We start from the raw sequence: 27969 nt of genomic DNA, 5'->3' as shown, positions 1-27969 counted from the left end.
GTCCTGGAGCGCTGAGCCAGCCTTAGGAGGCATCTGATGGGTAAGAAATGGCGTCCAGATACCCGGATCGTGACAGCACCCCCCCCCCCCCCTTTAGGAGTGGCCACAGGACACTTCTTTGGCTTTTGAGGAAACTTGGAATGGAATCTCCGGACCAAGGCAGGAGCATGGACATCAGAAGCATTGGTCCATGAACGTTCCTCAGGGCCATAACCCTTCCAGTCAATAAGATATTGTAGTTGACCGTAACGGTGACGTGAGTCCAGGATCTTGGCCACTTCATACTCAACGCCTCGTTGAGTTTGGACTTTCGGAGTTGGAGGAAGTGAGGAATGAAACCGATTCAAGATCAGCGGTTTCAACAGGGAAACATGGAATGTCCTGGGTATTTTTAAGAAGGGAGGCAACTGGAGTCTGTAAGCAACAGGATTGATGACTTGTTCAATCTTGAAAGGACCGATATAGCGAGGTGCAAACTTCATACTGGGAACTCTTAACCTCAAATTCTTCGTGGATAACCATACCCGATCACCCACCTTGAGAGCAGGAACTGCTCGACGCTTCTTATCCGCAAACTTCTTGTACCTGAACTATGCCTTGAGCAGAGCTGATCGTACGCTCTTCCAGATATTGGCAAACTGATGCAAGGTGATATCCACTGCGGGAACAGAAGTTGCTGGAAGCGGTTGGAACTCAGGGACTTTAGGGTGGAATCCAAAGTTAGTGAAGAATGGTGTTGAAGCAGATGAAGAATGATACTGGTTGTTATGACAGAACTCGGCCCAGGGAAGTAATTGAACCCAGTCATCTTGAGAGGAGGACACATAGATGCGGAGGAAGGCCTCCAAGTCCTGATTCACCCTCTCGGTTTGACCATTGGTCTGAGGATGGTAAGCCGTGGAAAACTTTAGCTTGACTTGAAGGACTTGACATAAACTTCGCCAGAATTTGGCTGTGAATTGAACTCCTCGATCTGAGATAATTTCTTCAGGAAGACCGTGGAGTCGGAAGATCTCTTGTATGAATACTTGAGCCAACTTGGAAGCTGACGGAAGACCGGTGAGAGGAATGAAGTGTGCCATCTTGGTGAACCGGTCAACTACCACCCAGATGGTATTGAACTTGTTGCACATGGGTAAATCTGTAATAAAATCCATCGACAAATGGGTCCAAGGTCGACGGGGAACAGATAGTGGAACCAGTTGCCCCGCAGGCGACTGGCGGGATACCTTATGTTGAGCACACTTTGGGCAAGATGCAATAAACTCCAAGACGTCCTTTTTCAGAGTTGGCCACCAATAGGACCTAGAGATAAACTCCAGGGTTTTTTGGATACCTGTATGTCCGGCAAAACGGGAAGCATGGGCCCAATGCATGAGCTTCTTCCTTAGCATCGGTTTCACAAAACTTTTCCCTGATGGGGGCGTAGAGTCCATCCCTACCGTGGAGAATGCCAACGGATTTATAATAGGATGCTTGTCTGAAGACTCTGACTCATTTTCTTGCTCCCATGAGCGGGAAAGGGCATCGGCCTTGCGATTCTGAGAGCCCGGACAGAACTGGAGTTTAAAGTAGAACCTGGAAAAGAAAAGTGCCCATCTGGCCTGACGAGGGTTGAGACATTGTGCGCCTTTCAGATATAAAAGGTTCTTGTGGTCTGTAAGTATGGTGATTGAATGAGAAGCTCCCTCCAACAGATACCTCCACTCTTCTAGAGCGAGCTTGATGGCTAGCAACTCCTGGTCGCCAATGGCATAGTTGCGCTCAGCTGGGGAGAACTTCCGGGAGAAGAAACTGCAAGGGTGTAAATGGCCATCTTTAGCCCTCTGAGATAACACCGCTCCTACTCCAACGGAGGAGGCATCCACCTCTAAGATGAAAGGAGAGTCGATGTCAGGCTGTTTCAGAACAGGCGCAGAGATGAACCTTTGTTTTAAAAGATGAAATGCTTGCATGGCTTCTTCAGACCACTTGGACGGGTTAGCACCCTTCTTAGTGAAAGCAGTAATAGGCGCCACAATGGTGGAAAAGTCTCGTATAAACTTTCGGTAATAGTTGGCGAACCCCAAGAACCTCTGGACCCCTTTGAGGGTTAAGGGTATCGGCCAATTTTGGATTGCTTGTAGTTTCTCAGGATCCATCTCTAGTCCGGAACCGGACACAATGTACCCTAGAAACGGAATGGACTTGACTTCAAAGACGCATTTCTCTAATTTGCAATAGAGATGATTGACACGGAGACGGGACAGAACCTCTTTAACCCAAAAACGATGTTCCTCTAAATCGTTGGCAAAAATGAGGATATCGTCTAGATAGACCACGACATGACGGTATAGAATGTCTCTGAAGATCTCATTGACAAAATGCTGGAAGACAGCTGGAGCATTGCTCAATCCGAAGGGCATGACGAGGTACTCATAATGTCCGTCACGGGTGTTAAAGGCGGTCTTCCACTCGTCACCCTCACGGATCCGGATGAGATTGTATGCACCTCTCAAGTCCAGCTTTGTAAAGATGGTAGCTCCGCTAACTCTGTCAAAGAGCTCAGTAATCAGGGGTAAAGGATAACGGTTCTTGATGGTAATGTCGTTCAAACCTCTGTAGTCGATGCACGGCCGCAGACCACCATCTTTCTTTTTTACAAAAAAGAAGCCTGCGCCGGCTGGGGAAGAAGAAGGTCGAATGAACCCCTTTGCTAGGTTCTCTTTAATGTATTCCTCGATAGAATGCGTCTCAGGCAGAGACAACGGATAAGTTCGGCCTCGAGGTGGAACCTTCCCTGGAACGAGATCAATCGGGCAGTCCCATTCTCTATGAGGAGGAAGGATATCAGCAGAAGCTTTACTGAACACATCCGTGAAATCTTGATATGGAGGAGGTGGAACATCAGACGACCTGGGGGAGGAAGAACAGACAGGCAATACTTTAAACAAACATGTCTCAGCACAGGAGGAACCCCATGCCAGGATTTGCGTAGTCGTCCAATCAATTGTAGGATTGTGAAGACGGAGCCATGGAAGGCCCAGGACCACAGGATGTGTGGCTCTTGGAATCACTAAAAAAGAAATAAGTTCGGAATGAAGAACTCCCACTCTCAGACGAACTGGTAGAGTCCTTAAAGAAATAACTGCATCAAAAATTTTGCCGCCATCCACGGCAGTTAAAGAAATGGACGAAGGAAGTCTCTCGGTGGGTAGGGACCACCGTTTAACATAGGCTTCGGTAATAAAGTTCCCAGCTGCTCCGGAATCAAGGAGGGCAATAACGTTCCGATAACGTTGAGCAACTTGAAGCGAGACTGGGAGATTACAATCTTGAGGAGATGGAGAGGAGATCATTACTCCTAGCCGGCCCTCTCCTTGGCGAGCTAGGATTTGGAGTTTCCCGGACGTTTGGGACAGGCATTAATGGTGTGAGACGGAGCTGCACAATAAAGACAGAGAGACTCGGAGAGACGTCTTCGGCGCTCAGCAGGAGTTAAACGGGAACGGCCAATTTGCATGGGCTCATCTTTAGTTGGTGACAGTTGGCGAGGAGGAGGAGCAGAAGATTTTGGAGCAGATGATCTTCCACGCTCAGTTGCTCTCTCTCTGAAACGTAAATCAACTTTCGTGCAGAGTGAGATTAGCTCATCTAACTTAGAAGGTAAGTCTCTGGTAGCTAACTCATCTTTAATACGCTCAGATAAGCCATGCCAGAATGCAGCATACAGGGCCTCGTCGTTCCATGCCAGTTCGGATGCCAGGATCTGGAACTGTATCAGATATTGTCCTACAGTACGTGACCCCTGGCGTAAACGGAGAATCTCGGATGAAGCTGAGGTTACCCGGCCTGGCTCGTCGAAGATGCGCCTGAATGTTGACACGAAGGCAGTGTAGGAAGATAGCAGGGTGTCGGACCTCTCCCATAACGGTGATGCCCAATCAAGGGCTGAGCCACTGAGAAGAGAAATAATGTAGGCAATTTTTGTACGGTCACTGGGAAAATTGCCAGGTTGTAGCTCAAACTGAATCTCACACTGGTTGAGAAATCCCCTGCAGAATCTTGGAGATCCGTCAAATTTTGCTGGCGTTGGAAGATGAAGACGTGGAGCAGAAATGGGTAAGGTGGGTGGGGTTATAGCTGGAGTCACTGTGGTTGACGCACCAGACGCGCCTGATCCACGGAGAGTTGTCTGAATCCCATCCAGCCGAGTAGAGAAATCCTGGAGACAGCGGATGATGTGGCCCTGTGCAGCCTCCTGATGTTCTAGTCGGGCTGCCAGTTCTTGCATCAGCCTGGCCGCTTGATCCTGGTCTCCGGCTGGATTCATTAGGTCAGTGCTTACTGTCACAACTGAGGGCCTGAGCTGACGGGAGGCAGCCTCAGTTGTAGGGGCTGAGATGTACCGGAACCTGGGAGGTTGTATCAGACCCCTGGACATGTAAGTAACATGAATAATAACTGCCCGAAGGCGTGACCACGACAACTTGGATAAAAGTCAATGATGTTTATTATGACAACTCCGCAACACAGCAGCAGTAAAAGAAAACGTAAAAGTCAGCAAAGAATAAATACAGTTTCTGGGTACTACAGGATGGCAGGAGCCACAGGGCACTGGTAGTGTGAGTTAGTTCTTATAATCTTCTAGATGGAAAGTCCTTACTAGGCCCGACTGTAGCAATGGAGATAACCCAGGATTGTACCAGCTGGTGTTCCAGGAAAAGCTGGGTTGCTGAAGATAAAACGGCTGCTGTGGATACTGGCTGGAACCAGACTGTTGTTAGCACGGAGTGGATACTGGCTGGAACCAGTTAAATAATAAATGAACTTGGGAGCGATGAAATATGAGCTGAAATGTAGAACTTGAGAGCGGAGAAATAATAATACCGGTGGAGAGTGGTAAAGTGTAGAAAGGACACCGGCCCTTTAAGAGAAGCTGTACTCTGCTGGAAGCTGGGCTGGAAGCAGGTAATGTTGTAGCTAGAAACAGATGAATCCACAATGGATTGGAGAGTCAGGCTACACCGCAGGTGGAATGCTGGTGCGGGTCTCTATGGTGGAAGTCTTGAGACAGGAGCTGGAACCTGGAAGACAATCACAGGAGAGAGACAAACTCACAGGAGTTTGACAACCAAAGCACTGACGCCTTCCTTGCTCAGGCACAGTGTATTTATACCTGCAGCAAGGAAGGGATTGGCTAGGCAATTATGCAGATTCACAATACTGACAACAGATTGGAGTAAATGATCAGCTGACAGAATCCAAGATGGCTGCGCCCATGCAGACACTTGGAGGGAAGTTTGGTTTGTAATCCATGTGGTAATGAAAACAGTAATGGCGGCACCGGCCACTGGAGACAGGAGGCGCCAGGCTGACAGATGCACATCCAACCACGCGGACACAGCGGAGGCCGCGGCTGACGTAATCGCCACTCAGACACTCTGCATGCAGAAGTTCAGGGACGGCGGCGAAGGCCGCGGGAGACGCCATGCCAGGTGTAATATGGCGTTTACTGTGACAGCGTCCCAGAGTGACAGGAGAGGATACAGGGATGTACACATCAGGATAACAGATGGGATCCGGTCCTGGAGCGCTGAGCCAGCCTTAGGAGGCATCTGATGGGTAAGAAATGGCGTCCAGATACCCGGATCGTGACAGCACCCCCCCCCCCCCCCCTTTAGGAGTGGCCCCAGGACACTTCTTTGGCTTTTGAGGAAACTTGGAATGGAATCTCCGGACCAAGGCAGGAGCATGGACATCAGAAGCATTGGTCCATGAACGTTCCTCAGGGCCATAACCCTTCCAGTCAATAAGATATTGTAGTTGACCGTAACGGTGACGTGAGTCCAGGATCTTGGCCACTTCATACTCAACGCCTCGTTGAGTTTGGACTTTCGGAGTTGGAGGAAGTGAGGAATGAAACCGATTCAAGATCAGCGGTTTCAACAGGGAAACATGGCATGTCCTGGGTATTTTTAAGAAGGGAGGCAACTGGAGTCTGTAAGCAACAGGATTGATGACTTGTTCAATCTTGAAAGGACCGATATAGCGAGGTGCAAACTTCATACTGGGAACTCTTAACCTCAAATTCTTCGTGGATAACCATACCCGATCACCCACCTTGAGAGCAGGAACTGCTCGACGCTTCTTATCCGCAAACTTCTTGTACCTGAACTATGCCTTGAGCAGAGCTGATCGTACGCTCTTCCAGATATTGGCAAACTGATGCAAGGTGATATCCACTGCGGGAACAGAAGTTGCTGGAAGCGGTTGGAACTCAGGGACTTTAGGGTGGAATCCAAAGTTAGTGAAGAATGGTGTTGAAGCAGATGAAGAATGATACTGGTTGTTATGACAGAACTCGGCCCAGGGAAGTAATTGAACCCAGTCATCTTGAGAGGAGGACACATAGATGCGGAGGAAGGCCTCCAAGTCCTGATTCACCCTCTCGGTTTGACCATTGGTCTGAGGATGGTAAGCCGTGGAAAACTTTAGCTTGACTTGAAGGACTTGACATAAACTTCGCCAGAATTTGGCTGTGAATTGAACTCCTCGATCTGAGATAATTTCTTCAGGAAGACCGTGGAGTCGGAAGATCTCTTGTATGAATACTTGAGCCAACTTGGAAGCTGACGGAAGACCGGTGAGAGGAATGAAGTGTGCCATCTTGGTGAACCGGTCAACTACCACCCAGATGGTATTGAACTTGTTGCACATGGGTAAATCTGTAATAAAATCCATCGACAAATGGGTCCAAGGTCGACGGGGAACAGATAGTGGAACCAGTTGCCCCGCAGGCGACTGGCGGGATACCTTATGTTGAGCACACTTTGGGCAAGATGCAATAAACTCCAAGACGTCCTTTTTCAGAGTTGGCCACCAATAGGACCTAGAGATAAACTCCAGGGTTTTTTGGATACCTGTATGTCCGGCAAAACGGGAAGCATGGGCCCAATGCATGAGCTTCTTCCTTAGCATCGGTTTCACAAAACTTTTCCCTGATGGGGGCGTAGAGTCCATCCCTACCGTGGAGAATGCCAACGGATTTATAATAGGATGCTTGTCTGAAGACTCTGACTCATTTTCTTGCTCCCATGAGCGGGAAAGGGCATCGGCCTTGCGATTCTGAGAGCCCGGACAGAACTGGAGTTTAAAGTCGAACCTGGAAAAGAAAAGTGCCCATCTGGCCTGACGAGGGTTGAGACATTGTGCGCCTTTCAGATATAAAAGGTTCTTGTGGTCTGTAAGTATGGTGATTGAATGAGAAGCTCCCTCCAACAGATACCTCCACTCTTCTAGAGCGAGCTTGATGGCTAGCAACTCCTGGTCGCCAATGGCATAGTTGCGCTCAGCTGGGGAGAACTTCCGGGAGAAGAAACTGCAAGGGTGTAAATGGCCATCTTTAGCCCTCTGAGATAACACCGCTCCTACTCCAACGGAGGAGGCATCCACCTCTAAGATTAAAGGAGAGTCGATGTCAGGCTGTTTCAGAACAGGCGCAGAGATGAACCTTTGTTTTAAAAGATGAAATGCTTGCATGGCTTCTTCAGACCACTTGGACGGGTTAGCACCCTTCTTAGTGAAAGCAGTAATAGGCGCCACAATGGTGGAAAAGTCTCGTATAAACTTTCGGTAATAGTTGGCGAACCCCAAGAACCTCTGGACCCCTTTGAGGGTTAAGGGTATCGGCCAATTTTGGATTGCTTGTAGTTTCTCAGGATCCATCTCTAGTCCGGAACCGGACACAATGTACCCTAGAAACGGAATGGACTTGACTTCAAAGACGCATTTCTCTAATTTGCAATAGAGATGATTGACACGGAGACGGGACAGAACCTCTTTAACCCAAAAACGATGTTCCTCTAAATCGTTGGCAAAAATGAGGATATCGTCTAGATAGACCACGACATGACGGTATAGAATGTCTCTGAAGATCTCATTGACAAAATGCTGGAAGACAGCTGGAGCATTGCTCAATCCGAAGGGCATGACGAGGTACTCATAATGTCCGTCACGGGTGTTAAAGGCGGTCTTCCACTCGTCACCCTCACGGATCCGGATGAGATTGTATGCACCTCTCAAGTCCAGCTTTGTAAAGATGGTAGCTCCGCTAACTCTGTCAAAGAGCTCAGTAATCAGGGGTAAAGGATAACGGTTCTTGATGGTAATGTCGTTCAAACCTCTGTAGTCGATGCACGGCCGCAGACCACCATCTTTCTTTTTTACAAAAAAGAAGCCTGCGCCGGCTGGGGAAGCAGAAGGTCGAATGAACCCCTTTGCTAGGTTCTCTTTAATGTATTTCTCGATAGAATGCGTCTCAGGCAGAGACAACGGATAAGTTCGGCCTCGAGGTGGAACCTTCCCTGGAACGAGATCAATCGGGCAGTCCCATTCTCTATGAGGAGGAAGGATATCAGCAGAAGCTTTACTGAACACATCCGTGAAATCTTGATATGGAGGAGGTGGAACATCAGACGACCTGGGGGAGGAAGAACAGACAGGCAATACTTTAAACAAACATGTCTCAGCACAGGAGGAACCCCATGCCAGGATTTGCGTAGTCGTCCAATCAATTGTAGGATTGTGAAGACGGAGCCATGGAAGGCCCAGGACCACAGGATGTGTGGCTCTTGGAATCACTAAAAAAGAAATAAGTTCGGAATGAAGAACTCCCACTCTCAGACGAACTGGTAGAGTCCTTAAAGAAATAACTGCATCAAAAATTTTGCTGCCATCCACGGCAGTTAAAGAAATGGACGAAGGAAGTCTCTCGGTGGGTAGGGACCACCGTTTAACATAGGCTTCGGTAATAAAGTTCCCAGCTGCTCCGGAATCAAGGAGGGCAATAACGTTCCGATAACGTTGAGCAACTTGAAGCGAGACTGGGAGATTACAATCTTGAGGAGATGGAGAGGAGATCATTACTCCTAGCCGGCCCTCTCCTTGGCGAGCTAGGATTTGGAGTTTCCCGGACGTTTGGGACAGGCATTAATGGTGTGAGACGGAGCTGCACAATAAAGACAGAGAGACTCGGAGAGACGTCTTCGGCGCTCAGCAGGAGTTAAACGGGAACGGCCAATTTGCATGGGCTCATCTTTAGTTGGTGACAGTTGGCGAGGAGGAGGAGCAGAAGATTTTGGAGCAGATGATCTTCCACGCTCAGTTGCTCTCTCTCTGAAACGTAAATCAACTTTCGTGCAGAGTGAGATTAGCTCATCTAACTTAGAAGGTAAGTCTCTGGTAGCTAACTCATCTTTAATACGCTCAGATAAGCCATGCCAGAATGCAGCATACAGGGCCTCGTCGTTCCATGCCAGTTCGGATGCCAGGATCTGGAACTGTATCAGATATTGTCCTACAGTACGTGACCCCTGGCGTAAACGGAGAATCTCGGATGAAGCTGAGGTTACCCGGCCTGGCTCGTCGAAGATGCGCCTGAATGTTGACACGAAGGCAGTGTAGGAAGATAGCAGGGTGTCGGACCTCTCCCATAACGGTGATGCCCAATCAAGGGCTGAGCCACTGAGAAGAGAAATAATGTAGGCAATTTTTGTACGGTCACTGGGAAAATTGCCAGGTTGTAGCTCAAACTGAATCTCACACTGGTTGAGAAATCCCCTGCAGAATCTTGGAGATCCGTCAAATTTTGCTGGCGTTGGAAGATGAAGACGTGGAGCAGAAATGGGTAAGGTGGGTGGGGTTATAGCTGGAGTCACTGTGGTTGACGCACCAGACGCGCCTGATCCACGGAGAGTTGTCTGAATCCCATCCAGCCGAGTAGAGAAATCCTGGAGACAGCGGATGATGTGGCCCTGTGCAGCCTCCTGATGTTCTAGTCGGGCTGCCAGTTCTTGCATCAGCCTGGCCGCTTGATCCTGGTCTCCGGCTGGATTCATTAGGTCAGTGCTTACTGTCACAACTGAGGGCCTGAGCTGACGGGAGGCAGCCTCAGTTGTAGGGGCTGAGATGTACCGGAACCTGGGAGGTTGTATCAGACCCCTGGACATGTAAGTAACATGAATAATAACTGCCCGAAGGCGTGACCACGACAACTTGGATAAAAGTCAATGATGTTTATTATGACAACTCCGCAACACAGCAGCAGTAAAAGAAAACGTAAAAGTCAGCAAAGAATAAATACAGTTTCTGGGTACTACAGGATGGCAGGAGCCACAGGGCACTGGTAGTGTGAGATAGTTCTTATAATCTTCTAGATGGAAAGTCCTTACCAGGCCCGACTGTAGCAATGGAGATAACCCAGGATTGTACCAGCTGGTGTTCCAGGAAAAGCTGGGTTGCTGAAGATAAAACGGCTGCTGTGGATACTGGCTGGAACCAGACTGTTGTTAGCACGGAGTGGATACTGGCTGGAACCAGTTAAATAATAAATGAACTTGGGAGCGATGAAATATGAGCTGAAATGTAGAACTTGAGAGCGGAGAAATAATAATACCGGTGGAGAGTGGTAAAGTGTAGAAAGGACACCGGCCCTTTAAGAGAAGCTGTACTCTGCTGGAAGCTGGGCTGGAAGCAGGTAATGTTGTAGCTAGAAACAGATGAATCCACAATGGATTGGAGAGTCAGGCTACACCGCAGGTGGAATGCTGGTGCGGGTCTCTATGGTGGAAGTCTTGAGACAGGAGCTGGAACCTGGAAGACAATCACAGGAGAGAGACAAACAGGAACTAGGTTTGACAACCAAAGCACTGACGCCTTCCTTGCTCAGGCACAGTGTATTTATACCTGCAGCAAGGAAGGGATTGGCTAGGCAATTATGCAGATTCACAATACTGACAACAGATTGGAGTAAATGATCAGCTGACAGAATCCAAGATGGCTGCGCCCATGCAGACACTTGGAGGGAAGTTTGGTTTGTAATCCATGTGGTAATGAAAACAGTAATGGCGGCGCCGGCCACTGGAGACAGGAGGCGCCAGGCTGACAGATGCACATCCAACCACGCGGACACAGCGGAGGCCGCGGCTGACGTAATCGCCACTCAGACACTCTGCATGCAGAAGTTCAGGGACGGCGGCGAAGGCCGCTGGAGACGCCATGCCAGGTGTAATATGGCGTTTACTGTGACAGCGTCCCAGAGTGACAGGAGAGGATACAGGGATGTACACATCAGGATAACAGATGGGATCCAGTCCTGGAGCGCTGAGCCAGCCTTAGGAGGCATCTGATGGGTAAGAAATGGCGTCCAGATACCCGGATCGTGACACTGTGTAATTCATGAGTGTCCCAGGTTAAAGGGATACTATGGTCAGCCTAACTTCAGTCCCACTTCTTCAAGGTCTTCAGGACTGAGAAGTTTGCAGTTTCCAGTAAGCCAAAAGACAAAGGAGGTGGGGGCAGGGACAAACCAGCTCCTATCTGTAGGGAACACTTCATAATGCAGGAAATTCCACTTTGTGTGGAGATCTACTTAATTTCAGCACACTGTATATGTCTGGGATAGTCCTAATTTTGGAGCTCACACAGCCCCCCGAGCTCACTTCACAAAGGCTGTAATCAAGGAGAAGCCTACTCTCAGACAGTTCTGGGGTCACTGATTAGCTTAGCTATGTGAGGGTGGAATGGGACCACATGCGATCGATCAGATCAGTGTGGAGTTTTACAGTGGGAGAGATAGAGACCACCATTTATATGAGAGCTTATAAGTCCCCCTCAGGTAAGGCAATGAGCTCCATAGCAATATCACCCCCTGCACCCACTACAGCTATGCCCAGGGATTTGGTCATTCAACGGCAGTGAAGAACAAGAGAAGCACATGAGGCCTAATGAACGCTCAATGTAATTATATAATTAGAAAGGTTACAGCATTCCATTGGATTCATATAATAAAAGGTGTGGGGTCAAATAAATAAAATAAAAAATCTTCAAATGTATTCATTAATATTCAATTTGAAATATTGGCATGAGATAAAGCACACTAAAGAGATACAAGCTCATTAGTAGGGCACAAACATTGGTAAATGACAGAACTGATTGGAGAGTTAATGATAAAAAGATTGTATCAGTCAACTGAATCCACAATAATGGATTAAATTAATTGAAGCATATTAGTGCATCAACAAAATGTCTGTTACTAGAGCAAAGCATTCAACTGTATTACAATCATGATAATTTATATACAATATGGTGTGTGTGTGTGTGTGTGTGTGTGTGTGTGTGTGTGTGTGTGTGTGTGTGTGTGTGTGTGTGTGTGTGTGTATATATATATAGTAATGCAGGTCTTGTATGTGACTAGCTTCATATAAACATCAGTAAGCTGAAGAGTTAGGGCTAAACAGTAAATATAGGGCCTGCAGACACACATCATTTGGTGCATATGCCACATACTGTAAACTAGATAGACCCTTTTTACAGAGAACATATAGTCCCTGCTGGACCTGTCACAGTATATATTTCACTATACCATACACATATTATTTATTTAATTAACAGTTTCGTATATAGCGCAGCAAATTCCGTTGCGCTTTACAATTTGAAATAACAATAACAAACTGGGTGATAACAAACAGTCATAGAGGTAGGAAGGCCCTGCTCGCAAGCTTTCAATATATTTGGAAATAGGCATGTGTACACAAGGAGATGTGCTATCTATTGCATAGTTGTTTGCCAGATTGCAAAGGTTCTTGGAGGGTTGTATGATATGGTCATACAGCAATGATGAACCGGGTTCGAGAGGAAGGGAAAGTGAAGAATGAGAAGACATGTGAGGATATGTGTGGACTGTACAGAGTGGATGCAATTTGAGAGGAAGGTATATGAAAGTTATGTGGGCGGTTCTGGAATTTGATATGCTTGCCTAAAGAGGTGAGTTTTCAGGGAACGCTTGAAGGTTTGGAGACTAGAGGAGAGTCTTATTGTGCGTGGTAGGGCATTCCACAGAGTGGGTGCAGCCCGATGAAAGTCCTGCAATCGTGAGTGGGAGTGAGTAATGAGTGTGTATGAGACGCGGTCTTGTGAAGAGTGAAGAGGTCGGGTTGGGAGATATTTTGAGATAAGCGAAGTGATGTACGTTGGTGTAGTTTGGTTAATGGCCTTGTGTGTGAGTAAAAGTATTTTATATTGAATGCGGTAGAGTACAGGTAACCAATGGAGGGACTGACATTGGTTTCCTGTACCTACTCATATAAACAGTTCCTCTGGAATACCCCTACTCCACTTAGTTTACATTTTACTTGAGAACAAACATTATTAGATGATATTAGTGAGAGAAGCCAGACATATGTACTGTGTAGACTACAGAGTAAAAGACAAATTTCAGCCCCAGCCAGCCCTAGGCGCAATCTGAATAGGCCTAATGCTTGATCTGTACCTGAAAAAAATCAATCAAAATAAAATGAATGAATTGTAGTTACATTTTCTTTACCATAGGACAAGTGTGCACATTATGAGGTAATGAGGAAGGGAGGATAACGGACTAAGGGGGACATGTAATAAGCAGTGATAAAAGTGGAGAAGTGTACCAGTGGAGAAGTGGCCCATGGTAACCAATCAGCAATGACATAACATTTATAATTTGCATACTATAAAGTATACAGAGCAGTTGATTGGTTGCCATGGGCAACTTCTCCACTGGCACACTTCTCCACTTGTATCGCTGCTTAGTACATGTCCCCCAAAGGGCCTTATTCAGACCTTGTTTCAGCCGGATGACGGATGAAAATTGCAAACAACCGATTTATGGTCGCCTGTGCACGCGCTGTGGGAGCAGTGCGTGTGCCACCATGATGCGACCGCGTTCGGAAGGATGCATTCGCATCATGATTGACAGGTGACGGGCGTCCGGGGGGATGGTGAGGGGGTGAGAACACCAGGAAACGCAGGCGCATCGTGGCCGTTTTCGGAGCCGGCAAATGAGGTCACCTGCATTTCCTGAGATTGGAAACTTGGCAGCGAAGTGCCTGTCTGCGCAGCCATGCTGCGTAGTCAGGAGTCGAACTCTATTTGAGGAATTGAGACTTGCTGGGCGGACCCCAGCATACTATTTTAGTCATCGCAGATTTTGCTAAATTAGCAAAATCTGCAACCAACTCTGAATAACCCCCAATGCTTAGAAGAAATATATGTGATTAACATAAAAAGGCAACAACTCAAGTATCATGTAAAAAGGAGCTGCCTAAACTACTGTATTTGGCCCAGCACATTAACATAGGAATTAAGGTCTAGCAATTTTTATAATTGCAAGGAAATTAAAATGTGTGTCGATGGAAATGAATTACGTATGATCTGAGTGAATAGCATCCAGTTCCAGTATGCGGGAATATGGCTCAATCAGTAAAGTACCTGTATGTGGCATATAAGTAGTTATCTATGCTTGCTCATTCTACTGAGAGTAAGTTGCTAATTAAAGTCTGGAGCACATCAGTGTCATCTGAATTAACTTCCACCTTACAGCATGGCACTACTGATGACTGAGTTGTACTAGAGGCAGACATTTTTCTGGAGTCCAAAAATGCACTGATACCTTTGTAAATAACTCATCTATTATGATTTAAGGACTGGAGACAAACTGATGGTACAATTGGTCATCAAGTTGTGAGAAAACATTCAGTAAAATGTCATTAGCACTCGGCCCCCTTGAATCATAATTGCCAACGGTATTTATTTCCTCTATGTGAGAAGCCTGGAGAGGAGATGCAGCAGACAGCTTTGTGGGTGGGACCGGCTCTCACATCATTTTAGCCTCTCCATATGGACCCGAGATTCAGCTTATTATTCATTAGGAAGTGGGCGGGATGTGGGAAATCCACCTACCCTTCCAGGGGTGTGGGGGGACTACCTGAAAATTGGGCAAGTATGCCTTGAATGACCATTACATGTGTTGCCCCCAAGCCCCCTTATGGTGGCCCAATGACTTACATACTGATTATAGAGATTGTAGAGATGAAAACCTGAATTTTTATATTTTATGTATGGAATACAGAGTTTTTACACAGTAGACATTCTGTATCAGATCCTTTTATGGCCATGCTTGAACAAATGTGCTTGCAATGCATTTTTTACTGTAGCTCTGTAATACTGCATGTCTGCCCGTCTCATTATGCTAAGCAGCAGATACCAGTACAGTATATACCTGAAGATCAGAAAAGATACCACCCAGATACGTGCCCTTACTAGAAAAGCTACAGGTGTCATCACATTTCATTTTGCTCAATTGCACTTATCTGCATCATGCATAACAAGGAGGATGCTCATATTCATGGTTTTGGGATTTGGAAATGTGAATGGCATTAAGAACAGAAAATTTACTTCAGCATACTACCACTTTAACATCAATCTCTGTTTTTGTTCTAAAATCTTGCTTATTTAAACCTCATTTGTGTCTTAAATCCTGAAAGTGAGAAGACCTGGGTTCTATGTTTACTACAAGTCATTACTAGAGATGGTCAGATTTGTTTCAGAATGGTTTTTGAACCATTCTCTAGAATTACGAATGGAGAATTCAAACTTTGAACTATGCATTTAATTCAAAATACTGCATTTTAAATATACTGTAAAATGCAGCATTCTGCAGCAGGGTACACTGGATTTCACAGGGAATACATCGGGGTGTAGCGTTGGATCTTGATCCGAGGCACCAACAGGCTAAAGCTTTGACTGTTCCCAGGATGCACTGCACCGCCTCCTCTATAACCCCGCCTCCAGGTACTGGAGCACAGTTTGTAAGTTGGTGCCTGCAGAGCAGGTCACTAACAGGTGGGGCTGCGCTAGGCAGCCCTGAAAAGAGCTTTTTAAGAAGACTTCAAGGGCCGCAGCACTGCTTATGTCATTCTGACATTCTGTGCTGCTGCTCCATCTCCTCCCCAGCAGCGCTGCCTACTCCCGCGGCCGGGTACCCGGGTACTTGCAGTGAAGGAGCACCGGTCATCAGGCACACCACCGCTGACTCTGCAGGATCGCGTGGCTGCACATCAGGGAAGAGGAAAGAGGGTCCCCCAGGTGGGACCCGCCGGTAAATTGCGACCCGGTGTCGGTCCCAGGAGACAGACCGCGCCGCTGGCATGGACACTGTACTGCACAGGGACCCCACTATATACACCAAGGCAGGGAGCACAGGTCAGATTTACTAAAATCCGTTTTACATAGGCTCCACAGTACCTGGTGGTGAGGACCAGCATAGGGAATAAGGCGCTGACCTGTAGCCCCTCCCCAGCTCCGGGCGCCATCTACTGCTAGTGTTCCCGCCCTGGAGCTTCATTACACTCTCCCTCACTCCCTGACAGAGATTTTGGCGCCATCATCACTAAAAGCTGAGCTGATCTCCGGGACTGCAGGGCTCTGTCTCCTCTGTAAAGCCGCCTGTCTCATCAGCGCTGTGCATTTACAGACTCTTAAGTATTCTACATGTCATTTTAGACAGTGTTAGTTAAGAACAAGTGTACTGCTATCTGAATATTTAGTACAAGTATTCTGTGATATACATCCAGTGTCTACTGCGCATTGTTATATCTATATTCATACATAGAAGAAGGGCAAGTCGCACTCACGTTTATATCCTCAATACAGCAGCTGGGGTGTCATCCATGGATTCCCTCCAGAGAATCCAATTAAAGAGAAAAGCAAATGGAGCACTCACCAGTCTTTGCATAGGTGTAGATATCAAATTTGAAATTTTATTTCTCCAGACAGCATAGATAGCACAGCATGACTGTTTGCTACAGTCCAATAACTTTGAAAAAAGCCCAAGCCCAAGTTATTGGACTGTAGCAAACAGTCATGCTGTGCTATCTATGCTGTCTGGAGAAATAAAATTTCAAATTTGATATCTACACCTATGCAAAGACTGGTGAGTGCTCCATTTGCTTTTCTCTATATTCATACATATCTATATATAGTTTTACTAGTCCAGTGCAGTTTTATTGTTTATCTGTAATAACTTCTGCACTGTACCTGTGACTGAGGGGCAGATGTATTAACCTGGAGAAGGCATAAGGAAGTGATAAACCAGTGATATGTGCAAGGTGATAAAGGCACCAGCCAATCAGATCCTAACTGTTAATTTACATATTGGAGCTGATTGGCTGGTGCCTTTATCACCTTGCACATTTCACTGGTTTATCACTTCCTTATGCCTTCTCCAGGTTAATACATCTGCCCCTGAGTGTGCCTGCAGCTGCTGTGTGGATCTCATTCTCGTGTATCACACTACTTGTTATCACTATATTTTGTACCCTGGGGGCTAGGTGCGTCAGGGTCTCCTATCTATCTATCTATCTATCTATCTATCTATCTATCTATCTATCTATCTATCTATCTATCTATCTATCTATCTAAAGAGTCGAGGTACGGCGACCAAATGTGATACAGGGTAAATGTTCTATATGACTGTTTAGAAATGGAGCCTAAAAGCCAGTATTAATAAGAATATATTTAATATCACAAAGGAGCTGAACAAAATTACAAATAAAAATTAAAAATAAAAACAACAATAAATAGCTGAGTCTGAAGGATAAAAAAACTTATCTCAGTGCACGGTGGAGGTCAATATAGGGTGCCATACACCTCCCAGTCAACCCGCTGCACCTGTGGCCAATCAGGACCCACCTTGGGCAGCGTTCTCAAGTATGCTGAGTATGCTTGTGACACGTCTTACACCCCCTGTGGGACCTCCTGTGCCATTACAGCCACATAATGTCCCTGTAGTTAATCCCCCCTGGGCGGCCATTCTGTCTACCCAGTTACAACAATTGAATCAATCTTTGGTTAGACAAAAGTCTACCCCACGCCCCATTGGGACCAAGGGGTCATCTAAGCGGGCCATTTCTTCCTCACAATCCAATAATATTTCGGATAATTCTTCTGATGAGGATGGGGAATATACTGATCCATCAGACACTGATACAGTCACTTCTGATGAGGAATCTACAACCCAGGTTGATGTTCCTGACCTCGTGGAGACTATTAAGCTGATTCTCCAAATAATTTAATTTAATTGACATACGTCAGGAATCCTGGTCGTCTCCAGGAAAGAAATTTTCCCTGTCTAAAAAGATGCAGGCTCATTATCCTATCCCTGCGGAGTTGAGAAACAAGTGGGAAACTCCACCGTCAGTGGACTGTCATGTCGCCCGTCTTGTGGTGTCATCTACTCTGCCTGCCACCACTGTCACCTCACTGAAGGAACCGACAGATAAGCATGTGGAGGGTTGCCTGAAGTCTATTTACTCTCTTACCGGTGCTGTACATAGACCCACTATAGCAGCCTCCTAGGCTGCGAAGGGGATTGAAGCATGGGTTGAGGCAATTGAGGATGAGCTAGCTCAGGATTTTTCTGACACTGCCAAACGATATCTGTCTTATATTACCACAGCCTCCCACTATATTCAGGAGGCGGCCTCTGAGGCAGGTGTTATGGCGGCCAAGGCGTCTACTACGTCTATCCTGGCTCGCTGAATTCTGTGGTTGAGGTCCTGGAAGGTGGACCTGGACTCCAAAAAGACCTTGGAGGTGTTCCCTTTTAAGGTAGACATCCTATTTGGGGAAGATCTAAACAAGATTGTGACTGACTTGGCGACTGCTGAGACTGCGTTTCTCCCAAGTACTAATCATTCTGCGCCAAAGGCTAAGAGTACCACTTTTCATTCCTTTTGACCTCCAGGGAAAGCAAAAGGTCAGGCGTACCCGAGACAGACTTGTGCTTCCAAAACCATTAAGCTCAAACATAAAAAATCCTGGGCCGCCCGTCAGCCTGCTTCCAAACAAGACAAGCCTGCTGCATGACGGGGCGGGCCTCCCGCAGGGTGGGAGGCCGACTTCTGCAGTTCACCCAGGCCTGGTTAAAGACCACTTCGGATGCTTGAGTGCAGGAAGTTGTCTCTCACGGGTACGCAATCTCTTTCAAGAGGCGTCCCCCTCGCCAGTTCTGCTCAACGGTTATCCCTTCAGATCTGTTGAAAGGGCAAGCTCTACACTTGGTTGTACAATCCCTCCTAGATACAGGAGTGGTAGTGCCGGTACCTCTGTGCCAGAGAGGAAGGGGATACTATTTGACTCTGTTTCTAGTTCCGAAACCAAATGGGTCTTCTTTCCTATACTCAACCTCAAATCATTGAACAAATTTGTGAGAGTTTCCACATTCTGTATGGAAACTCTGCGCTCTATTGTAATGGCCATGGAACCCGAAGACTATATGGTATCCCTGGACATACAGGATGCTTACCTGCACATACCTATTGCCATATCGCATCAGCAATATCTGCGGTTTGCTATTGGCAACCTACATTATCAATTCCAGGCCCTGCCATTTGGACTTTCCACGGCCCCTCAGATTTTCACCCCAAGGTCATGGCCATGATGTCGGCCCTTCTCCGCCATCAGGGAATCAGGATCCTGCGATATCTGGACGACTTGCTGTTCCTGGCGAACTCCCAAGATGTTCTCCTCAGTCATCTGGAACTGACGGTCCAATTCCTACAAGCCCACAGGTGGCTCATCAACTGGAAAAAGTTCTCACTGGTCCCTGCTCAGAGCATGGTGCACCTGGGGGCACTACTGGACACGCACAGCCAGCGATTGTTTCTGTCTCTAGATAAAGTCCTGAAACTTCAGAACAGGATCAGATGCTTCCTTTCTCGCCCAAGAGTGTCGATATACTCGGCGATGCAAGTACTAGGCCTCATGGTATCGTTGTTCAACATGGTAGAGTACGCTCAATTCATTCCCGCCCTCTGCAGAGGTTAATCCTTTCCAAGTGGGATGGCCTGCCTCATTGGATCAGGTCTCAAATGATCTCCTTGACTCCGGAGGTTCATCTGTCACTGAGCTGGAGGCTACAGGACCAACAGCTGAGCAAGGGCCGTCCCTTCTGGATCACCAACTGGGTCCTCTTGTCAACGGATGCCAGTCTGCGAGGTTGGGGCGCGGTGTTGGAGCAACACTCTATCCAGGGTCTGTGGACCAAGGAGGAATCTCTCCTCCCAATAAACATTCTGGAATTGCGGGCAGTGTTCAATGCGTTTACACTGGCCCTGCCTCTGGTACAGAACAGGTCTGTTAAAGTGCAATCAGACAACGCCACCATGGTGGCGTACAATAATCATCAAGGCAGCACTCGAAGCCGCATGGCAATGCTGGAAGTATCAAAAATCCTCCATTGGGCGGAACGCCATCTGCCAGTAATATCAGCAGCATTCTCAGAGTCAACTGGGAAGCGGATTTCCTCAGTCATCAGGACGTTCGTGCCGGAGAGTGGAGTCTTCATCCGGAAGTCTTTCAACTCCTAGTGGACAAGTGGGGCCTACCAGATGCAGACCTGATGGCATCTCGGCACAATCACAAGGTTCCGGTCTTCAGTTCAAAGACAAGGGATACTCAAGCAGCGTTCGTGGATGCACTGGCAATTCCATGGAACTTTCGGCTGCCATACGTGTTCCCTCCAGTGTCACTCCTGCCCTGGATACTGCGGAAGTTCAAGCAAGAAAGAGGAAAGCTACTTCTATTCGCTCCAGCGTGGCCCAGATGGTATTGGTTCTCAGACCTGCAGGATCTATCGATAGAGCGTCCTCTTCTACTTCCTCAACGCCCAGACCTCCTCGTTCAGGGCCCTTGTGTCTATCCGGACCTGGACAGACTTGCTTTGGCGGCGTGGCTCTTGAAGCTTCACTCCTGAGGGCCAAGGGATTCTCTGAGGCGGTTATTCAAACTATGTATGATTTATTACAGGGTCTGGAACTTTTACTTCACATGGTGTGCTGCTAAGAATTATGATGCCTATTCGTTCAGAACTTCCAGGCTTTTGGCTTTTCTGCATTAAGGCCTATATTTAGGCCTTCGTCTGGCCTCCCTCAAGGTTCATATATCTGCCTTGTTGGTGTGGTTTCAGAGAAAAATTGCGTCTATCCCTGACGTTCATACTTTCACTCAGGGTGTTTTACGGATTCAGACTCCTTATGTCCTTCCTGTGGCTCCATGGGATCTGTCCATTGTCTTGAATACCCTGCAAGAGTCTCCATTTGAACCTCTTGAGTCTGTGGACCTTAAATGTCTTACGTTTAAGGTCGTGTTTCTGCTGGCTATTGCCTCTGCTAGTAGGGTGTCGGATTTAGGTGCTTTGTCCTGTCGTCCACTCTTTCTAATGTTTCACCATGACTGGGCAGTTCTTAGAACTCGTCCCGGTTATTTACCTAAGGTGGTATCATCTTTCCATCTTAACCAAGAGATTGTGGTTCTGGCTTTTATCTCTTCTGGTTTATTCTCCAAAGAGCGGTCTTTGGATGTGGTAAGGGCTCTCCGTATTTATGTGGAGAGGACTTCCTCTATCAGGAAATCAGATACCCATTTTGCACTTTTTGGTTTTCACAAACGTGGCTGGCCTGCAAATAAGCAAACCTTGGTTAGATGGATTCGAATGGTGATTGCACAAGCCTATGTGCAGTGTACCCCGCTGCAGAAAAGGAGATTAATGGTAGATTTACCATGGTTAAATCTCTTTCTGCAAGGTACACTGGATTCCACAGGGCGCCCACCCTGACGCACTTAGCTTCTTTGGGTTTGTATGGCATTAGCCGCTGGTCCCTTCTCCTTTCGTGAGAATGTGTGTCTATGTGACTAACATCTGCCATCTCTTTTATCTGCTGCTGCATTGGACTGGCTGACGAAACTGAGCTCCAGTGCCTGGAGGCGGGATTATAGAGGAGGCGGTGCAGTGCATCCTGGGAACAGTCAAAGCTTTAGCCTGTTGGTGCCTCGGATCAAGATCAAACTCTACACCCCGATGTATTCCCTGTGGAATCTAGAGTACCTCACAGAAAGAGATTTAACCATGGTAAGTCTTCCATAAATCTCCTTATTTATGCCTGGTGGGTTTTTAAAAAAATTTTTTATTGAAAGCATCAGGTATAATACAAGTAGATGTTACAGTCAGTGGCATCACTTACCACTTTGACACCCGGTGCTGCGGCTGCCAAAATAGGACGTGACTTTGTGGGTTGGAGGTGTGGTCATTAAAGGGGCATGGTTTCATGACACGGGTTACAAACACTAAAAGCGTTGTGGCTTCATGGGATGGTCGTGGCTATGAGTCCCGACCCCTGTTCCATCACTCGAGGGGTCTGGGAGATGCGGGATGCCCCCGGAGATTGCCATGTCTGGAGTGCCGGCTTCTACACAGTGTCAGTAGCCAGCTGCTGCACGTTTTCCAATGAGTGGGCTTCATTCATGTTTGTACGCAATGCCAGTGTTGACGCAAATGAGCTATTATCGGTAGATTTGACACATTTCCCCCAAAGTATAGTAAAGGCATGTTTTCAATATTGCAAACAGAGGCATACGCACAGAGATGCAGCAATGTCTGCAATTAGCCTGGGGGCCTGTTCTCAAATACACTAGCTAACAGCTTCTAAATGGCTGATTTGAAGATTTATTTCTGAATTTGATAGTTGCTTTTTGTTTTTATTTGTATGTGGGAGGGAGAATTATGCCTGGTGTATACAAGAGGCTTCACTACAGTACAGAGCTACACGCATCTTGCAGTGAGTCCAACTTGGCATATAGAAGCAGGGCCTGATTGGAATGAAAAGCCAGCCCAGGAAATTTATGGAAGCACCCTAAAGGGGGTGTGGTCTGATGAGGGGGAGGGATCTGTTGAGGGGGTGGAGTCGCTTCTTATAGGGCCTGATTGTATGCAGTTGCGGCCATCCTTGCGTCTTTTGCTGCAGTTGTGTCTGAGACCAGGGGTGAACTGGGAACTAAAAGTGGCCGTGTAAAACTTTGTAGAAGTGGCCCGACATTGGCAGCACAAGAGGTATAACATGCCATGTAGCAATGGCAGCATCGCTGGATGGCAGAGTTATTGTACTGAAGAGATGTAAAAACAGAATGAATGGGGATAATGCAGTGTAAGGAGTGTGGTGGGCTGTCTGTCATGTGGGGGGGGGGGGGGGGGGGGCACATGACAACACACAAAACAGGCCCTGCAGACACGTCGGCCTATCAGGAATCTTCCTGGTGAGCCCTATGGCCCAATCCACCCCTCTGTATAAGCAATTACAGTTGGTTGTGTTTACATCTTTTACGTCAGCACTTTTGTGATGCAAATGTGTTAAAAACTTATCAGAAGCCCCAATGTCTCTAGTTCCTAAGATAAAATAGGATTATATCCATAGAAATCTGCACTGAAAGGTTTATGAACATGTACCAAACCCAGGTTTACTGACATGTGATTAATGTAATATTAACATATTGGCAAACTACAGTACACAGCGTCCTTCCCATACCTGAATGTGTTATTTATTGTTTCAGTACAAGGTGTTTGGTCCTCAATAACAAGCAATTACTGTAACTAGGTGGTATTATTTATAAGCTGTTGAATACCTTTGAAAATGTCTGCTCCTCGCCCTAGTCAGCCATGCTTAGATTTTCATTAGGAAATTAATTCTGCATATTTGTTCATGGCTTTGTGTATCTATCAACCTATATATTTATTTGTGTGCCTTTTCTATAATTAAAAGCCAACGTGCACTTCCAGCACACAGCTGAGCTACTAAGTCGTCTGATCCAGGCTGGAGCCAATGTCACCAGTAGGGTATGTCTACATACTTTTATTACTATATTTGCTTAAAGGACAACTAAACCTATGAATTGAAATAGTGATGATTTGAATGAACGTTGAAGGTACATGTGTTGCTCAGTTTTACTTTGACTTTCCACTGCAGTGTTGTTAAAAAAAAAATGCAAACATTATCTCCTCTACCCTTAATTACAGTATAGTTATAGCAACTCGCTCACCAATGGCACAGGCTACAGCGCCCTCACTACCGCCATGCGCCGGGCCCAATGGCACAGTGCCTGTATTACCCCTGTATCACATCTGTTTGAATTGATCCCTTTATATCTTCCTTTATCACCAGTTAAATTATCAACACAAAATTGTGTTAAATTGTGGTAATTCCACCATATGACTCTCTCTGCATATTATACTCATGTAGACCTGTGTTTTAAGTAAGGGGCGTAATAGGTAACATAATGCAATATCATAAAATGTACTTTATAACAGGTATTGAATAATTTTAATGTTCATAGCTGACTATACTTGGATAGATTGAAGCTTTGCCAATATTATGTTGCAATGACTGTCAGGAATTTTTTTTTCAGACACTTTAAACAATAGAGAATATTAACTATAGTGAGTAATTGGTAAGATCTGTCCCTTAGTGTTCAGAGTAGTTATTGATTGATATTACAATGTTTTATCAATACTATTAGATATCAGTGGCAAGGAAAAATATGACTTGCATTGCATTGTGCTGTAAGCAGCTTAAAATTAAGAGTTACTACGAAGCTTTTATCACTAAGCTTTTATAATTTGTAAATGACTACCAAACTCCTAACTATTATACTGTACCCATAACATACACAACTTGGGGCCTAATTCAGAGTTGATCGCAGCAGCAAATTTGTTAGCAGTTGGGCAAAACCATGTGCACTGCAGGGGGGGCAGATATAACATGTGCAGAGAGAGTTAGATTTGGGTGTGGTGTGCTCAAACTGAAATCTAAATTGCAGTGTAAAAATAAAGCAGACATTATTTACCCTGCTCAGAAACAAAATAACCCACCCAAATCTAACTCTCTCTGCACATGTTATATCTGCCCCACCTGCAGTGCACATGGTTTTGCCCAATTGCTAACAAATTTGCTGCTGCGATCAACTCTGAATTACCCCCTTAGTGAGGAATAAGAGAGGGAGACCATCCTCTGATAGTGCATGTTTGATTCCAGACACATCACACTGTGGTCACCCCCAAATAAATCAGAGCACAATGAAATGGAAGACAAATTAGTATTTCCACTAAACAACATTGCCTCTTTAAGAGGTCTATTTACTAAGCCTTGGATGGGGGTGAAGTACGGAGATAAAGTACCAGCCAATCAGCTACTAACTGTCATTTTTCAAACCCAGCCTATAACATGGCAGTTAGGAGCTGACTGGTTGGTCCTTTATCTCTGTCCACTTTATCTCCATCTAAGGCTTACTAATAGAGCTCTACATCCTGCTGCAAAAAACACCAGAAATTTGAGCTTTTTGACAAATTACCGTTCATCATATTTCCCCAAATGTAGGGATGGGCAAGTGCAATGTACTCTATAATGGGCTTAAATTCTGCCTCCACAGTTGCGCAGTAGAGCTGAGTGGAGGCCCTGCTTTCTCTTAGCATGCTCGTAGAGAGCCACACCAGGCCCCGGCAATGTAACAGGGGCATGGCATAAATAGGTATCTACGCCCAGCGAGACCCCTCCCCCCCCAAAAAAAAAATTGAATTTAATAAACTAGTACTGTAATTGCACAGGGGGCACCATTTATTTAAAGGGGGCAGGTAAGGCATGGGGGAGGGCACTCGCTTCCTGCTTTGTTTGCTCGGGAAGCGGGACACTCCTCCTCGGCCGCCGCCATCTTCCCAGTAACATTTGGGAAGATGGAGCATGTGCACTAGAGAGCAAAGCACAGTGCCAGAGTCTTTGCTTTCAAAGTGCGACAGCCATCTTCCCAAAGTTGTCACTGGAAACATGGCGCCTCCCAGTACAGCTTGTCAGTATATTCGGGGAAGGGGGGTGGAGCAGCAAACCTGGGCCCCAGCTGGGCTCCTCCAGTAGCCTGGGCCCGGGTGATTAGTACCCGCCTACCCCAACTCGGCGCCACCACATATTAGTGGCAGCTGCAATGACATAGGGCCAATTCCCCCTTCCCCATCTGGAGCTTGCCAACAAGCCACTGAGGTCAGCCAACCCCGCCCACCTCCCTCTCTCCTTAGCAGCACACCTCTCAGGCACTCAGCCCATACCCTGCCTCCCTCCTTTCTTGCTCAACACCACCCATGTCGGTCTTTATGACTGTGGGATTCCGACGGCCAGAATCCCGACACATCCCGGTAAGTATTTTCTCCCTAGCCTCACCTCCTCCTCCTGCAGCCTAACCCTAACCTCGCCCTCCACAGCTTAACCCTAACCTCCCCCACTCCCGCAGCCTAACCCTAACCCTCCCCCAGTGCCTAACCCCAACTTCTGTACTTACCTCCGGGATGTGTCGGGAATCCGCTGTCGGTCTCCTGACTGACAGGACACTGACTGCCGTTATTTTGATCGCTTCCCTTTTTCTTCACCCAAAATCTTTATCTCACTTATTTTGCTATTACTCAGACCTCAGTACACTCAGTATGTGGATTCATGGCCTTAGTAAACGCCACGTTACATTAGTGTCCTGAAGGAATATAGAGGCGTCAGTGGATTGTTTCTAACATCGGGGGCATGCCATAACAGGGGGAAGGGCGTGACCTAGGTATGTTGTAGTCAGTATTATAAGAAAACATAATGTACACTGAAGCGGAGTTTTCAGTTTTGGGTCACATGGTCCCTTAATGCATCCCATATTTATATATATATTCAGTTCTACAAATGAACTGAGCAATGCAGTGACTTCAGCACCTTAAAGAGCATCCATTGTTATGAAGTAAAATGAGTTGAAGAGATCAGAACAACTGGAGGTACAGTACAATACAGTGTATGATGGATAAGCTTCATTTATACCTCAAAATTGCAAAAATATTATTCTTATCCAGTTCCATGATTGTGTAGCAATCAATAACACTACAATCTAATCAAGTCATTTTAATAAAGTAATATAAAATAAAAGACTGTTGTTTCGCTCTGCAGATTTACCCTGATGAGGACCATTTCTTCCTGTCAAAGGGCAGTCAGCGCAACCTGCACCAGTCAGTAGTCTCCTATCTGCAGAACTGTCTTCAGGGGGATGGCATACGACAAAGTGGCCAGTGAGAGATGGACCTGGCTAGCCTCACACAGAGCACAAGTAGATGATCTAAGAAAGGACCATGCTTATGGACTTATTGGGGCTACTCAATAATAAATGCTTCCTTGGTGGTGAATTGCCTGCAGCTCATCGCTTATGAGAAATTGAACACAGTTTGGCATAATGTTTTGCTTATAGTGTACATCTTCATCTGTTACATGAATCTTCATTTTTTCATTGCTTTGAATATTTTATAGTCTGGGGCAAACACTAGTGCACCAAACCAAAATACCTCCACTTGCTAAGTTTGTATAAGCAAGGTGCCAGATTTCAATGACTTTACCAGCAGCAGAGGCCAGCTGAACACGTCATGTGACATTGCAGATGTATGAAGCATTATTGCAGCAATACACCAGGAATCCGGAGGAGCTCTCCGGTGATGAAACACCTACATCAAGTTTACAGGGTAAAATGGTGGTATCGGATTGCGCCAATCTTTAACGGTAATTAAAGATATCTGCCGTCAACTTCTTCCTAAGACTGGTTCATCTATCTTCACCAGTATGTGGGCTCATCAGAGAAGAATGTTCATATGAAAGAGAAACAAAAAGGAAGTCCCAATGTGTAGTATAGTCTTGATAATGAAAGTCAAAGGGTCAAAGAAATAGTACGGGGGATCTTCAAATTCTCCACATATATAGTGATGAAAATGTGTATGGGATCACCCAAACTGTGTAGGGATCAGAGAAGGTGATGCTCACTTCAAACCTTACTTTCAAAAAGTCAGGTCCATGCAAATAAAGGTATCTTTATTGGGTCCTGGGAAGCGTCTTCTAAAAGCAATCTTATGCAGGCACCCTCCGCAGGATATATATACAGGTGGAGACAAAAAGAGTTTTCCAATGTGTAGTACAGGTTGAGTATCCCTTATCCAAAATGCTTGGGACCAGAGGTATTTTGGATATCGGATTTTTCCATATTTTGGAATAATTGCAAACCATAATGAGATATCATGGTGATGGGACCTAAATCTAAGCACAGAATGCATTTATCTTTCATATACACCTTATACACACAGCCGGAAAGGTAATTTTAGGCAATATTTTTGATAACTTTGTGCATTAAACAAAGTATGTCTACATTCACACAATTCATTTATGTTTCATATACACCTTATACACACAGCCTGAAGGTCATTTAATACAATATTTTTAATAACTTTGTGTATTA

General features: G+C 46.2%; 1 long non-coding RNA gene across 1 annotated transcript in view; it reads left to right on the top strand.

The window, feature by feature from the left end:
- LOC135050697 (uncharacterized) overlaps nucleotides 1-27157 on the top strand; it is a 33016-nt gene extending 5859 nt beyond the window's left edge. Inside the window, exons 2-3 of the long non-coding RNA XR_010241749.1 lie at nucleotides 23445-23518; nucleotides 26643-27157. This is a non-coding gene — a long non-coding RNA (uncharacterized LOC135050697). The remainder of the gene's footprint in view (nucleotides 1-23444; nucleotides 23519-26642) is intronic.
- Nucleotides 27158-27969: the final 812 nt, after the last annotated feature.

The sequence above is a fragment of the Pseudophryne corroboree genome, chromosome 2 (genome assembly GCF_028390025.1).
Source record: "Pseudophryne corroboree isolate aPseCor3 chromosome 2, aPseCor3.hap2, whole genome shotgun sequence".
In the NCBI taxonomy this organism is placed as follows: Eukaryota; Metazoa; Chordata; class Amphibia; order Anura; family Myobatrachidae; genus Pseudophryne; species Pseudophryne corroboree.
This window is presented reverse-complemented; position numbering and strand designations above follow the sequence as displayed.